General features: G+C 39.3%; 1 long non-coding RNA gene across 1 annotated transcript in view; it reads right to left on the minus strand.

The window, feature by feature from the left end:
* LOC108445360 overlaps window positions 1–14665 on the minus strand; it is a 24284-nt gene that overhangs the window by 3812 nt on the left and 5807 nt on the right. The window contains exon 2 of the long non-coding RNA XR_001860181.1: window positions 8763–8808. This is a non-coding gene — a long non-coding RNA (uncharacterized LOC108445360). The remainder of the gene's footprint in view (window positions 1–8762; window positions 8809–14665) is intronic.

The raw sequence follows: 14665 nt of genomic DNA on the forward strand, positions 1-14665 counted from the left end.
AAAAGGCCTGCCCGGCGGCTACCGCCCCAGCCTATGGCTCCTTGGCTCTGGTCAGTGTCAAATCCATCCCCCAGTGCCCACCTCAAAGCAGCCCTTGAGTCAATCCATGCATTTCCAGCTTCCAATTAATTAATTCGGCAGCTGGCTGATACCACACCCTCCTTCCCCGACCACACTAATTATGCTGGGCTCGGGGGAAAGAGGGGCTGCAGATGCTGTTGTACTCTTATTTCTGGCACACGCCTGGAATGCCGCGCTGGCTGACTCGTGCAGGGAATTGCTCCCATCCCAGGGCCGAGGATATTTCATCCAGCCCTGGGAAAGGTCAGGAGATGAAGCCCTGACACATGCAGACCTGGCAGGCATCTCTGTCCCACCCTCCAAAACCAAAGTACAAGGGAATTCACTGATTTTCCACAGTTCTGTTGCCTCTTTGCACCTCAGTCTAGGAGTTTGTGGGCTGACAATATTTCCCCAGAACCCTTTGGAGTGGGGTGGGAGCAGCTCCTGGCAAGTGACTCAGAAAAGCTGCCATCACCCACGTGCACCCAAACAGGAAGTTTCTCTCAGGCAGTGATAGCAATCACAGCCAGGCCTGGGATTTTGCCCCAGATTGTTTTAAAGTGGTTTAAAACCAGGACTTTACATAGTGATGCCTGAACTGGGGCTCTGGCCAGTCTTTACTCATCACTTGCAGTTCTGTTGCTGGGAGTCACAGGTTCAATGTTGTTTATTTTTTTTTTTTTCCCCTACAACCTTTCGTCAAAATCTCGCTCCCTTGTAAGAGCTTTGGATACTCTTGATGTTTCACATATCACTTCGACTATGAAGTTACAGGTTATGATTCTTGCAAAACTCTGCTATAGACTCCCAGGTGCATATAATACAACTTGTATCATTGTATATAAAAAATATAACTTGTATCATTTTCTCCACTCTATAAATTATTAAGGATTCTATTGAAAACATTAGCACGCCAGTGACTTTTATTTTGATGTATTTTCAAAAGATGACAGTAGTTCTCTGAGGCTGGAAGTAATGATGGAATGGCAGTGTACTCCTTCCACAAAGAAAAGGCAAGTCAGCTCATAATAAAATGTAGTGTAATAGATAATAGAGATAATACAGCACATGCTTTTGTTTTAAGAAGTTTTGAATTTCTAGATAGCTCTTAATGCCCAAAAGTTCCTTATGTTTTAATCACAATACAAAAGTCTGTCTATTTACCTTAATTATTCATGTTGAGGTTTTCATGGTTCTTTGTGTTCCCATCATAAGAACTCATCCAGCATCAAAGTTTGGAAGGGGTTTTTTTAGCTCGTGTTCTGAATATATTACAGTTGGCACCATACCATAAAACACTTTGGCAGTCAAGCAAATAGCTTTAAATGAAACCCAGCATAATCGTGGGTTACTGAAATATGCTTCCTGTACACATCTGGAATTCCCCTAATTAGCAGAGTATTTTCTAATCTGCCCAAAATGTATCATGCCAAAACCATGATGCATTTTCTCAGTTGTCCACCTAGGACAGACAACCATTTCATTTCATCAGTTTTGGAAAGCCACCTGTAACATGAAGGGAAATTAATCACTCACTGTCTCTGAATTCACAATTTTTTTGTCCCATTGACTTAATATAGAGATTGGTTGGCCAAAAGTCTTTCACAGGGTAACCCAAAGCAATCACGATTGATAAATCAGTCTGTAGAGGAACCCTTAGATTATGCAGAGCTGCTTTGACAGCCAACACTACAAGCCCAGCATGCATCTTCACAGCCCATGACAGGAGAAGGTTTTTTGGGGTTTATTTTGTTTGGTTGCTTTTTTTGGGTTTTTTTAATTAATTGCATTTTGGAAAATGTAGTTCTGACCCCTACATACTTCCCATCAACAAGACCCTAAATGTGGGAGAGCTTACCAACACAGTCCTCTGCTGGTAAATGTGTGATAAATTCCTTCGTAAAAACTTTTATTAAAAAAAATACACTTTTCCACTTTTCCTTTCTGAGTACCACTGAAAATACTTGCTCTGAACACACTTGCTTTATTGATACCAGAGGAGACTTCAGCTTTAATATTAGATTATTTATATATTATTATTCAAGTTAATTAACAAAGATTATTCTGTACTTCATTACCCACTGTGGACCTAAGTTCTCAGGCAGAAGTAGCTGCAGCCTAAAAGCTTTCTGTGGTTTTCAGCACAGAAACTGGAAAAAAAAGCACAAACCACATGCCTTTGGTGGCCAATCATGCAGAATAAACAGCAGCAAAGATAAACTCTGATTTCAAGGTAAGTGCAGTTCATAGGCTGGAATGTATTCAAATAAATCTTGCCATAAAATAAAAAAATGTTGAAGGTCAAAAACTATGTGCAGATAACTCACAAACAGCAAAAGAGACTGAAGAATACAATAAGATGTTCATTAGAAATAAATCACCTCCTTTATTGACTGGATACAAACCTTTTAATAAAACAGTTCGTAAGTCTTAAAAAAAAAAGAGAAACAGTGTGTGAAAATGAAGAGTTGAAAAAAATTTCTGCTATTGTGGTGAATGCTACCAACATTTGATAACATAATCCATTCTGTAAAAATAGATTTACCTTCCTACAGTAATTCCCAGATTTTAAAACTGTGGACTAGTTTTTGAATGTGTTGACCTAGAGCATTAACTGAGATGATGCATAATCCAGTTGATTTTAGCACTGATTTATTGCCTCAATTATGGAGTTCTACATCAATCTAGAAATTAATATTTCAGCCTAAACACTGTTTCACATTCTGCACAATATAACTTGTCACCGTTAATCTCCAGCCTCGATGTTAAACATCTCCTTGCTACCAAACTGTAAGTACAACATGAACTTTATTTTCTGTACTGCTGGGAAGAATGATTGAAGACTGATCAAAAATCTTGATTTATCTTGTCTACAATTTTCAGTAGTGTGCAGTGATTTATATACCAGAGAAATTTCTTTGATTAGCTTACCATGATCTAGAAAGGCTAAATATTATAGGCATTAAAATTTCAACACAAATGTTATCTCTGCAGTAAGCACAATAGTGACATCTTATGCCTATCAATTCACATATTAACTGAAGTTCTGACACTTCTCAGTAGAGATTTACCTCCAGAGCTTTGAGGTTTGAGCAATCAATATATAACCTACTTTGATGCATTCCACACACCAAACTACATTAAAATAACATTAGGGCTTGCTTTAAGCTGACAACAGCCAGGAAATGCACAGTTAAAGTCAAAACTCAACCTTTAATTGATCCTTACGTAATTTCAGATCCTGTATCCTGTAAGCAACACATGATTTTGTGGGACAGTAACCAGCTAGAGCCTGATTTCAGTGCCCCAGTTCTCCAGGCTTTAGCTATGTTACATACCTGGTCCAACTGTGTTAAACTGTCTTCAGCAACTCTTTTATAAAGCATAAAGGAACGATATTCAGAGTCCTCTTGAACCACAGAGACATGCAACAGCTCTGTGTTTGCCTCCTTCCCTGACACAAGGTTCTGGGACCCCTCGCCCTCCTCCTGCTGCAGGTTCCTGAGCAGCCCAGCTCAGGATAGACTCTGGATACTTTTCCTTATAGCCACCAAAGAAAGACTGAGATTCATTCATTTAAGTGTCCTAATAAATACAGATGCCACCCTTGAAATGATCACAATGCATTGGAATGTCAGCCTTAAAGAACATTTGATTAGACATTCAAGGAATATACCTGTTTTAGCAAATACATGCCAATTCTATTTGAAATATGAAGTGGTTTTCTTTGTACAAAACTATTCTAGTGTTAGTTCCACCAATTCCACAGAATGGGGTGAAAACCTCCGTTTTCTCCCAAGAGACAGTTACCTGTGTAGGCTATTCATTCACAGTGCATCATCCAGAGATCACTCAGAGCTTTGCCATTTAACTCCTTCACATCAGGTGAACAAATAACCTGCTCTGTCATGACTTTAGGATTGTTCATAACCTTCAACTTTCAGATCTACAACCTGCCTAGGCAGTAATGCCAAAACTTACTGTGAGGTAAGAAACACACCTATAGAACATTACTGACAGAGGTAACACCTCTCCCAAGCACCAAGATGCTTTCCAAGCCAGACTCGTTACTCAGCCCAAAAGCACCTTTTGGGCAAGACTGAGAAAGTGTTCAGCAGAATAGTTATATTTATTTCACTGAAACAGAGGGAAAAGAAGACAAATGTAGAAAAAAGGACCACAGGAGATTGTAATGTCCGACATGTTTGGAGTCAATGATCTTTTCCAACCTAAATGATTCTATGTTTCTAATTCATGAAAATTAATTCACCCAGAAAAGCTGGGTTTGTCTGTTGTGAAAATGTCTGTAGTGTCATGTGTGTTTTCAACAGGTTATAACTGTCAGCTGGGATCTGCTAGAAGGCACCCAGTGTCAACCTGAGACTGCTTAAGAGCAATGGCTAGAAATAAGATTAACTCAGAAGGAATAAAGCAAAGATGATCTTATCCTTGGGCCTCAAAACCAACAGGGAAACAATATTGTAGAAACAATGAAGAAATCAAATTTGAAAGGCCAGTATATCCCACAGATGCTCCTAAATTGCTGCCTTAAAGTTAGATTAATAAAGTATTATTATTTATTCTATTACTTCTATGCTTCTTCTACTTAGATATCTGTGAGGCCAGATGAATTCTATGTAATTTGGTGAGATTGCAGCCCATAGTATTAAAGCTGAAAACCAGTCATTACAATGAATGTTCACACAGCAAAAATTTTTGCTACTGCATGCAGTAAGTTCATGCAGGATCACCTAATAAAACCTTTAATTTCTACAACAACAGAAAGAGATAACTTAGATAATGGATAAGATGGACATACAACAATTAGATAAACTGAAATAGTAATAGGAACTTTTTTAAAGGCTACAAATTCAGATTTATGTTCTTTTTACGATAACATGTAGTTTCTGGTTTCATACTCCACCTGTATTAACAGTTGCGGAAAATAAATAAGATTATGGATGCTTTTGGCCTGGGATTCCTCTGCTTGTGTAACTCAGACCTAATTGCAGGTCTGCACTGCAGTCCTGAAACTCTTTTGTACGGAGCATGCATAATCAGCAGACTTGGATGATTCTGCTAATACCACAGTTAAATGCCTTGAGCAAACACACTATTATAATTTTGCACCAATTTGAAAATATCCATTTAAATGTTAAATGAAGAGGAACTAATCAATAAAAACATGCATAGAGTCTCTGGGGAAGTACACTGGAAAAGACAACAATAATCTGCCATTAACATGCAAATAAAGACACAGCAGGAAACAGTGAGAGTATTGACTACCCTGCAATACCTTAGTAAGAATGTTTTACTAAAATTTGGGCCAAATTTAACTTTTATTTAAATAATTGTAAACACAGAGCAGCTAGATTTGACATAGGAGGAAAGGAAGAGCAGTTCCAAATTCTGGAGGCATGAGATAGCTAATGGTACTGCTGATTGGCCAGGCTGACCTTATGTGGCATTTGGGGTAAGGTGCTGTACAAACATTTTTAATTAGATTGCCTAAAGTGCTTAGCATCTGAGAGAGTATGCAAACCAAGTATGGAGTGAAAGGAAGTAATATAATGCACAATCAAAGGCTTGAACTGGCAAGACTGGCCAGTCTACTTAATTATTTTTTATGCTAACATAAACACTGCTATGCATCTCTAACCTTCTATTTAAGATAGTGAGCTAGCTCCCTGAAAGGTGAACATCAGAAATAGATATTAAAAAAGAGATTGAGTCACAAAGAACAGAGCGATATAGACCAGAATTCTTTGTATCAGAGAAGAGAAAATAAAATTATGGACACATAGGGAAATGGATGTGGCTGGCTTCAAAAGAAACTGAAGGAATCATAGGCAAGAATAGGCAGCCTGGTACTGACAGAGGTGTGAAAAGGTTGAATGAAAAGCCTGCATTTTTTTTTTTTTTTTTTTTTTAAGCAGGAAAGAATGAGCTTTTTGAAGAATAAAAAAGCTGGAAAGATAAGCAAGAAAGGTTTTTATAGCGGCTGCAACAAAGAAACAGGATGCACAAGAAGAAAGCAAAACCCTCATAATAAGTAGAAAAGCAAACAGAAAAGCTCACAGTAATCAAGATACAGGAATAAAAGGGATTTATTTTGAGAACTAGGTTGCTAGATGATTTTATAACAGTTTATCCACAAATGCACAATTCATGAACCCTCTGTGCCACTGGGTAACACTTGGGTTCCCTCTTACACAACTCCGCTGCAACTCAGCTGCTGCCATGCTACTGCCACCAAAGTAAAAACAAAGAGCTCCTTCAGGAGTCACTCACTGTTAATCAATCATCTTTTGCTCTGTGAAGATAGTAGCCTGGACCAGCCATATATTTCCAGAGAGCAGAAATTTTTAATTTAAAACAATGAGCATTTTTCCTGTACTTTGTGGTGCATCATCTTAGCTCTTGCTGGCAGTGATACAGTACTCCCACTGTAAGTCATGCTGTCATTGGAAAAGGGAAAAAACCTGCGGTGTTCTTCTCTGTGTTATCTCAAACATTGCTGCTTGCAGATTGGCATCTCTAGGCTGTCAAGATCTTACTCCTCTGCTCCTCTTGCTATATTCCTTATCTGCCTTGAATGGAGGCAGCTACACTTCAGTCCTTAACCACTGAGTGTCCTTTCCTGCAGTTCAGAACTTGCTCAGAGGAAGGTAAAATTTAAGTGAATGCCTGGAAAACTGAAGGAATGTCCTAGCACTGCTGTCATGCTGGAACAGACAAATTACCCCTGGAAGAGGCTGAATGCTCATTTAGCCAAGATGCTCCACCTGAGATTAACAACCTTTTGGAAAAGGGGCATTAATTCAATCACCTGCCTGGCTTCTTTTCCCCACTTGCAAAGGGACACAAAGATGCAAGTTAAATCATCAACATTTCTTTTCCAGAACTTCTTTGCCATCCTTTAGTGACAACTTATTTTCTTCAAGCACCAAGAGTTATCCTTGGGATTATGCTCCCAAGTATAGTAAGTAGTAATGTGAACAGTGTTAAAGAAAACCTAGAGGCTCCTAAATAATCCGTTCAGGGTAATCCTTGCCTGACTTTGTAACTATCTGACTTTTCTCTCTGCAGCCAGGTAACCCTCCTAGCAGATCTGGACATCAGTTAGTGCTGTAGTTCACTGCCTGCTGTAGCTCACTAACAAAAACCCAAGAAAATAGGTTGGCCCCTGCGTGAGAATGTAAAGCAAGTGAAGACTCCTTATTTTTTTACACATTTCTTTATAAAAGCTGGCATAGACTCCCTTATCATGCCATTAAACAAAACCTCTCTGGCTACACATTATTTTAGCACCATCACTTCATTTATCTGCTTGACGAATCTTACTTTAGATGCTCAGCCCATCTTATCCACCTGATCTCAGTGAAACATTTAAATTTAGCCTGAGGATAAAATATTGAATACTGTTCCTATTTATACACTTCTGTGACCAAACTAAGAAAGAAAAAAAAAAATCACCTGATGAATCAGAGGAAAGGAGCACTGGCATTGGCCCACACTCTGATCTCACTCACAGCCAACCTGCTGTGATTAATGAGCTGTGATATCATAGTCTGTGAGCAGGCATACATAAGTGGCAAGGAGAAGAATAGCACCAGACACCATCAGGCTGCTTCTGTCTAAATCTGGGAGGAGGAAAAAATAAAAATACAGGTTGTAGTACTGATTTCTTTAAAGGAAAAAGGAAATCCCTCATATATCAAGTCTCCTGGACTTGGAGAGATATGTTGTTGGGGTTTTTTTCCAATAAAGATATATAAAACCAGCCATTTCCCTGAAGTGCTGAAGATTTTTATGAAAGTGCTTTAAAATATTAGTGGTTACTGGAAAAACAAAGGGTATTTTTTAACCTGAAGAAGTCATTAAAATCTGACAGCTTTTGAAATTGCTTTGTGTCTTCCTTACAAACCGGCAAAAAGAATAGCCACAGTTTCTCAGAGAAAGATGCTTCACAGTCATTGAAAGCAAAAACTGATGTGTCAGGAGAGAAGGATATTTCAAGGTCAGGTCTGGTCAGAGGAGACTCATTTCTGTCTTTTATGATGACTTTCTTAATAATTTTCAAATATGGCATTCAGTACATGTTGCTAAATTTTCACCTAGCCCTACTGGCCCTTGGAGTTTGCAAGAGACTAGGAAGAGAATAGAGAAATATTTTCCAGTTAAATTATTGGACAGGGATTCAGTACTGCATTTGTCCCTGGGTCTTCCCACAGATTTCCTAGGGCTGCTCTCAGCCACTTGGGAAACAAAGGGTTTGGACATTGATGATAGCTGGAAGGAATGCACCAAATATCCGGAAAAGAAGAGTTTGGAGGCTGGATTTGGGGAAGCGGTACCCTTGGCATACATCTCCCTCTGTCTCTCTCATTGAAGTAGAAGTGGAGAATAGGCAGGTTGGTAGGGTGATATCCATATATCCTTGGGGTCAGGCCCTGGCTAGGAATTAAGAGGAGGACTAAGGACTGGGCTGGTACAAAACGATCCCTTTCCAAAAACATAGTCGCAAACATCTGACAACCCATGAGTTAGGGGCTTCCTCCAGGTGTCCTGCAGGCTTTTTCACAGTCATTTTGGTGATCTTTAAATTCCCTAGAAAGAGACCAAACTCTGCTACAACAGAGGAATTCAAGTTGGAGAGGATCCCCTTGTGCAGGTGGGAGAAGCAGTCGTGCTCTTACCTCAGGTTTTACTTCCTAGGATTTTCCTTTTAGTAAATGCAGTCACCTGGAAAACATTACAGACTCAATGTGAATAAGAAAGGTCCCTTCTTGAAATCCAGAAAGCAGAAAAAAAAGTGTAATTAATATGGTAAGGCCATCCTTAAAATCTTACAAACTGTATCCAGTTATGCCAGTGAAGAAGACACAGACTTCCATGGAAGCATGTGGAAACAAAAGAATAAATTTAGTATGAGGGCCATCATTTTAATTCATATTAGAAAAACGATGGACTTACATTCCATATGCAAATTTAATATAAACATAATATAGCTACATGTAAGTCTAACAGACAGGTAATATCTTTCCTTAAAACTAACCAGCTTCCACAGATTGATTTTTACCATAGAGATTCCAGTTTATAGCACCATTTTTCTAAGTGATTCTCTGCACTAGAGTATAATTTAGATGATGAATCCCTCTCAATTACTGTCCATTAGAAGACAGGAAAACATTAAGTTCAAGTGAGTATTATGAGAATTATGGGTTACCCTTTAAGTGAAGAGATTGTAAGTGAAAATTAATTTTAACATGTCCATTTCTGATGTTGTGTAGCATGTTTTTGAGAAAAAAAGCTTCCCAATTACAAAATTGTTTCTCAAGTAAAAGCACCTTTCATTAAAGAAAAAACCACAGTGCAAGAGAGTAAAAGCATGTCGCTCAAACAGCAAATATTGCAAAGTATTTCACATGACCTCCCTACCTGATTTTAGATGGAGCCTGCACCACAAGACAGAGGATGGCTGGAATATGCTGCAGATGTTCTGAGCATGCAGATGTTAAAGGGCTGTGAGAAGGCACAAGTGATGTCCAGCACAAGAAACATACTGGTGCTGCACATGCACATTTTTGTATAGGTTGAAGTAGAAGCTGAAGGCCCTTACCTCAAAATATCAGAGCGATAAAGAGTAAAACTTTAAACCAACTCACCAAATTTCAAACTAAACTCTTCCCTGCGCAAATTCCACGCTTTTCACATGGACATGCCATGTATTTGCAGCAGTTCACTTTAGTTACCTATTTATCAAATTTGCTTACTCCATTCAGAAAGCCAACTTGAAAAATAGAACTTTTTCATATAACCTTGATACTGAGGCTAATTTAGAGACATAACATTACCATCCTGACTTTAGAAGGCATTTCCCTGATCTACTATTTCAAAATAAAGTTAGACAAACTTGAGTGTTCTTTCAGACCACTCTTTTTTTCATTGACAGTATATCCTAATATGAAACATCATGTGCTTACCCTTTGAAAATTACTTTGAAAATTCCTCAATATTATTAAAAAATAAAATCTTTCTCCCTCTGTAGAGACCCATGTGGAAACAAGACAAGATGAACATTTTGCATGACACGAACAATTGCTCTGCAGCTGCTGCCACAACCCTCAGGCTACACTAGAGTCATGGCCCACTTCCTTTCCCTATAGGGATCTTGTGGTTAATGTATCCATTTAGTTTACAGCTCAAGTATAAATCCTATTTTATGCCAACTTACTGAGAACTGCATAGCAGGTTGCTTTCTATCTGTGTGTCCTGCACACTCTCATACAATAAAATATTTGCCTTTAAGCCCTTTCTGACACTACATGAAATCCAAGGGATTTGTGTGGTGAAATCTTTGTCTTCATGGTGTGATTGACAAAACTGCTAGGGACAGGAAGACACCAGGTCCAGTTCTTTGCTCATTGTCTCTGGAGGAGTGACCTAGTCTGCCTATGGAGCAACTTTGTTAATAATCAGTAGTTAACATTCAACAGCTTTCAGAACTAATGCATAATACAAAATGTTCCTAGGAATACAATGCATATCTAAATACCATTTATGTCTAAATTCCTTCACAGATGTCCATGTGTACTCAGTCAGTCATCAATATTGTCTATGATTTGCATTCTTATGGCACCTGCACCTGCCATGTGGAGACCTTGACCAGGATTAGTTAAGCTTCTCCCACAGCACATCTGTGAGGATGGCAGAGCTCGCAGGAACTAGCACTGCATATAAAAGCATGTTACAGAAAAGGGAAAAGTCCTCATGCAGGGTGGAATATTGGCCTTTTCAAGGTCAAAAGATGTTTTGATTTCAGCTTAAATAGAAACAGGAATTGAGCTCATCTGCTTGCTTGTTTTTTTCTTTTAACCTATGAAACCAAGGGACCTTTCTACTCCTCCTCTCCTTTTGGCTGTACTCCAGCTCCTACACATGCAACAGGGATTGATAACAATAAAATATGCTAGTATTGAAAATCTGCCCATTATTAATAGGGCAGATGACTCATTACTCCTTCAATATGATGTTAACTCAGAATAAAGCCAGCCTTTTATTGCTATGGGGGTTTTGTTTGTTTACTTCAGAGCTCTGTTGCTCTTGCCAATGGTTTAGGTCCATAAGAAAGTGAGATCATTACAAGTGCTGCCACAGTGACACCGGTTTGACCCCTGTCCATTCCAGACAGTGACAGCTTTTCCATTCTTCTGAATTGGAGCAGGATCAACACCACTTTAAATCACTGGAAAGTTCCACACCCTCCTGTTGCCATTTCACAGCATCAGATTAGGACTGTGCAATCCTTTAAGGTTTTAATACACACATATGATGAATGTAAATTTCTTTCATATCTTCACGCAAAAGGTAGCAAATGCAAAGTCCAAAATGCTGCCACACAGCAGTCCAGGCTGGACACTTAGCAGGTACAAAGCCTTGTATTTCCCCCCTTCATGAATCCCAGTGTTCATTTAATGCATATTTTGAGTGAATGAAAAACCAGAGTATAAGGAGAGCAGAGATTGAGACCAAGAATACACTGGGATGGTGAAGACAAAGTCACAGCGGCCAAGTATTCATCAGTAGTTGACCATGAAATGATAACATCCTATCAAATTAGAACCAAAATATTAAGTTCTCAGATCTTGTGGTTGAAGCAGTTTCTTAGGATGTTTTTGTTCGATTGATCTCTGTTTACCAAGTCCCTTTACCTACCAGTGAATTTTGTGTGTGTTATGCTCTTTTTAGGGTTCTCCAAAACCAAAGACATCATGAAAGTTTGCCTCACAGAATATATTTTCACTCTTCAACAGAAAGAAGATACAGACATACCAAGATTTCCATTTAATAGCCTAAAGCTGAGCAGAGCAGGTACTTCTCTGGGACATAGGAAACCTACCTTTCTGAAGACAAAACTGGTGAGCAAACAGCAATCTGTCTCTGCTTTATGATAAAGCTGTTACTGCTTGTTATAGAAAAGCTTTGTCATTAAGTTAAAAATGAGAGGATACTTCCCAGGCTGTATCTGAAATGAAGCAGCTGAATATCTGGCAAAACCCATATATCATAAACTGTGCTTCTAAAACTGATATTCACTTCTCCTCCTTATATGTCAGAAACCTAAGAATTCCTTCCTTTCACCAAATTGCAGGAAACATCTCATCTCATTAATGCCACTTTTTCTTAGAATCTTTTAAATATGTATTTTTCATTAAAATTCTAATTTTTGATAAACTGAAAGCAAGATCTGGTGACAAAGAGGTTATAATTAATCTAGCAAGAGCAGTCAAAGAAATCCATGTAATTGAAAGCGAATGTATGAATGAGGAGACTAATGCTACAGAACTTCCAAAGCCTTTTCTGTGGAATTAATACTACAGAGACCCATAAAAGATTAATCAAGATAAGCAATCGATAACTTCTCAAGTGCTAATAAGCACTGCCATGTTCCATGATATGTTGAACAGTTTATCATGTTTAACCATATGAAGATTTATAGAAAATCCATTGTTAAAACCAAAGGATGAGGTAATGCACCACTTAGTAAATGAAGTGCAATTAAAATTTATGCTTGATATTACACATTCAAAAGATCTGTAAAAATCATTTTGATTTCCTCTTTTTAAAGGAACGAAATTAAGGTAGTAGTTGTACCTTTCAGTCAGTAGTCCTGAGAGAACAGTGAAGACAGCAATGGCATTCTTCAAGTTAATATCTGCTTTCAAGTGAAAGGTGATAAAATAGCCTTAAAAAATTGTTAAGCTCTCGTCTCACTTCATTTTACTCAGGGATCAAACTTTGCTTGAAAATTTTGAAAGTTAAATAGAATACCTATTAGAAACATAAAGGTCTCTGCTATCCATCAATCTGATAGATTTGCAGGTCAGATGAGTGAATTACTTAATGGCTAATTAATAGTCCATAAACTACAGGTCTTGACCTTGGGGTCACCATGACAGAACTCCACACTACAGCATATTATTAATTAAAACGATCAAATTATGTATTTAGTAATCAATTATTTAACATTATTAAGATCTCTCAAATGTATTGACATGATTTGTTATTTATTTATATGTCACTGGCCAGCAATATATTCTGACTAGCACGTCACAAGCATTCCTGGTGAACTTTGGACAGTTACAGAACAGGATGTATACTTTTCCTTTATAGGTACCTGTTTTTGTCTACTTTTAGTTTTGTTTGGGGCAATACTTTGTAAGTGAGAATCTCCTCCAAAGCTCAGCAAAAATTTTAATTTAAAAATCTTTATGGTCACAGATAAGTCATAGGAAAAAAAGTTAAGATCCTGCCTGCTTCCTTGATAAATTGCTAACTCTTAAAAGCCTTGTATTAAAACCAGTGACACTATGTACATCACTTTGCCTTTGCAGTGTCCTGGACCATATATTTAAGCTTATACCTAGATGCTCAACTATGTACATACATATATATTTATACATACTAAACCATTGCTGTATTCCAGTTACAGTCATTCCTAAAGCACAGATGATTCCTGTTTTCCTATGGCATGCAGATAATCATACAGGAGAGAAAATAAATAAACTAAACACTATCCCAAGAAGTGTACAAAATGACAATCAAGATTCAGCAAGCAAGAATCAAATTTTCAAAATACAGATGATTGTCACCTTGTAGGACAGACAGTCACTTCATTAGTAGAAGGTGGAAGCAGAACGAATGAGCTGAAGTGCTCCATGGACACATAAAAAACCTAGGATGAGGAGTGTATTGGTTTTTCTCAGCCTGGTTTTTGGTAGCAGCGGGGTCCTGTGAGAACCTCCTGGAAGTTTTCACCTTGTCCAGCAGAGCTAATCTCTGATGGCTCTGAAGATGGACATGCTGCTGGCCAAAACCAGGCCAATGAGAGAGGTTGGTAACACCTCTGTGATGGCATATTTAAGAAGAAAATCAAAACAAAGTCATGGGGTTTTGCTTCTATTCAGAGAAGAGGAGAAGGTGAGAACATGTCGGGAAAACTACAAAGCGACACCAAGGTCAGTGAAGAAGGAGGGGCAGGAGGTGCTCCAGGCAGCAGAGCCGAGGTTCCTCTGCGGGCCGTGGTGAGGACCGTGGTGCAGCAGCTGTGCCCCTGCAGCCCCTGGGTCTGGGGGATGCACAGATCCACCCTCAGCCCGCGGGGGAGGGGCCCGTGCCGGAGCGGGTGGATGCCTGGAGGAGGCTGTGCTCCAGTGGGAGACCCGGTGGAGAGAGAGGGCCCTGCTTCCAGGCTGGAGCAGCCTGCCCTTGGAGCACTGCACCCCGTGGGAAGAGAGAGCCCCAACACAGCAGCTCTGGGAGGGCTGTGTGCCCGTGGGAGGGGCTCAGGCTGCAGCAGGGGCGGTGGGGCTGCTGCTCCTGAGAGGGGACCCACGCCAGGGAAGTTCAGGAGAACTGTCTCCCATGGGAGGGACCCACGGCCTCGCAGGGGAAGACTCCTGTCCCGGAGCAGCGGAAGGAAATCTCGGAGATGGACTGACCAAACCCCCGTGCCCTGTCCCCCTGCGCTGTCGGTGGGAAGGAGGGAGGGGCTGGGGAAAAAGGTGTTTTAAGGGCTTATTTTACTTCTCATTATCCT

The sequence above is a fragment of the Corvus brachyrhynchos genome, unplaced genomic scaffold (assembly GCF_000691975.1).
Source record: "Corvus brachyrhynchos isolate BGI_N302 unplaced genomic scaffold, ASM69197v1 scaffold52, whole genome shotgun sequence".
Taxonomy (NCBI): Eukaryota; Metazoa; Chordata; class Aves; order Passeriformes; family Corvidae; genus Corvus; species Corvus brachyrhynchos.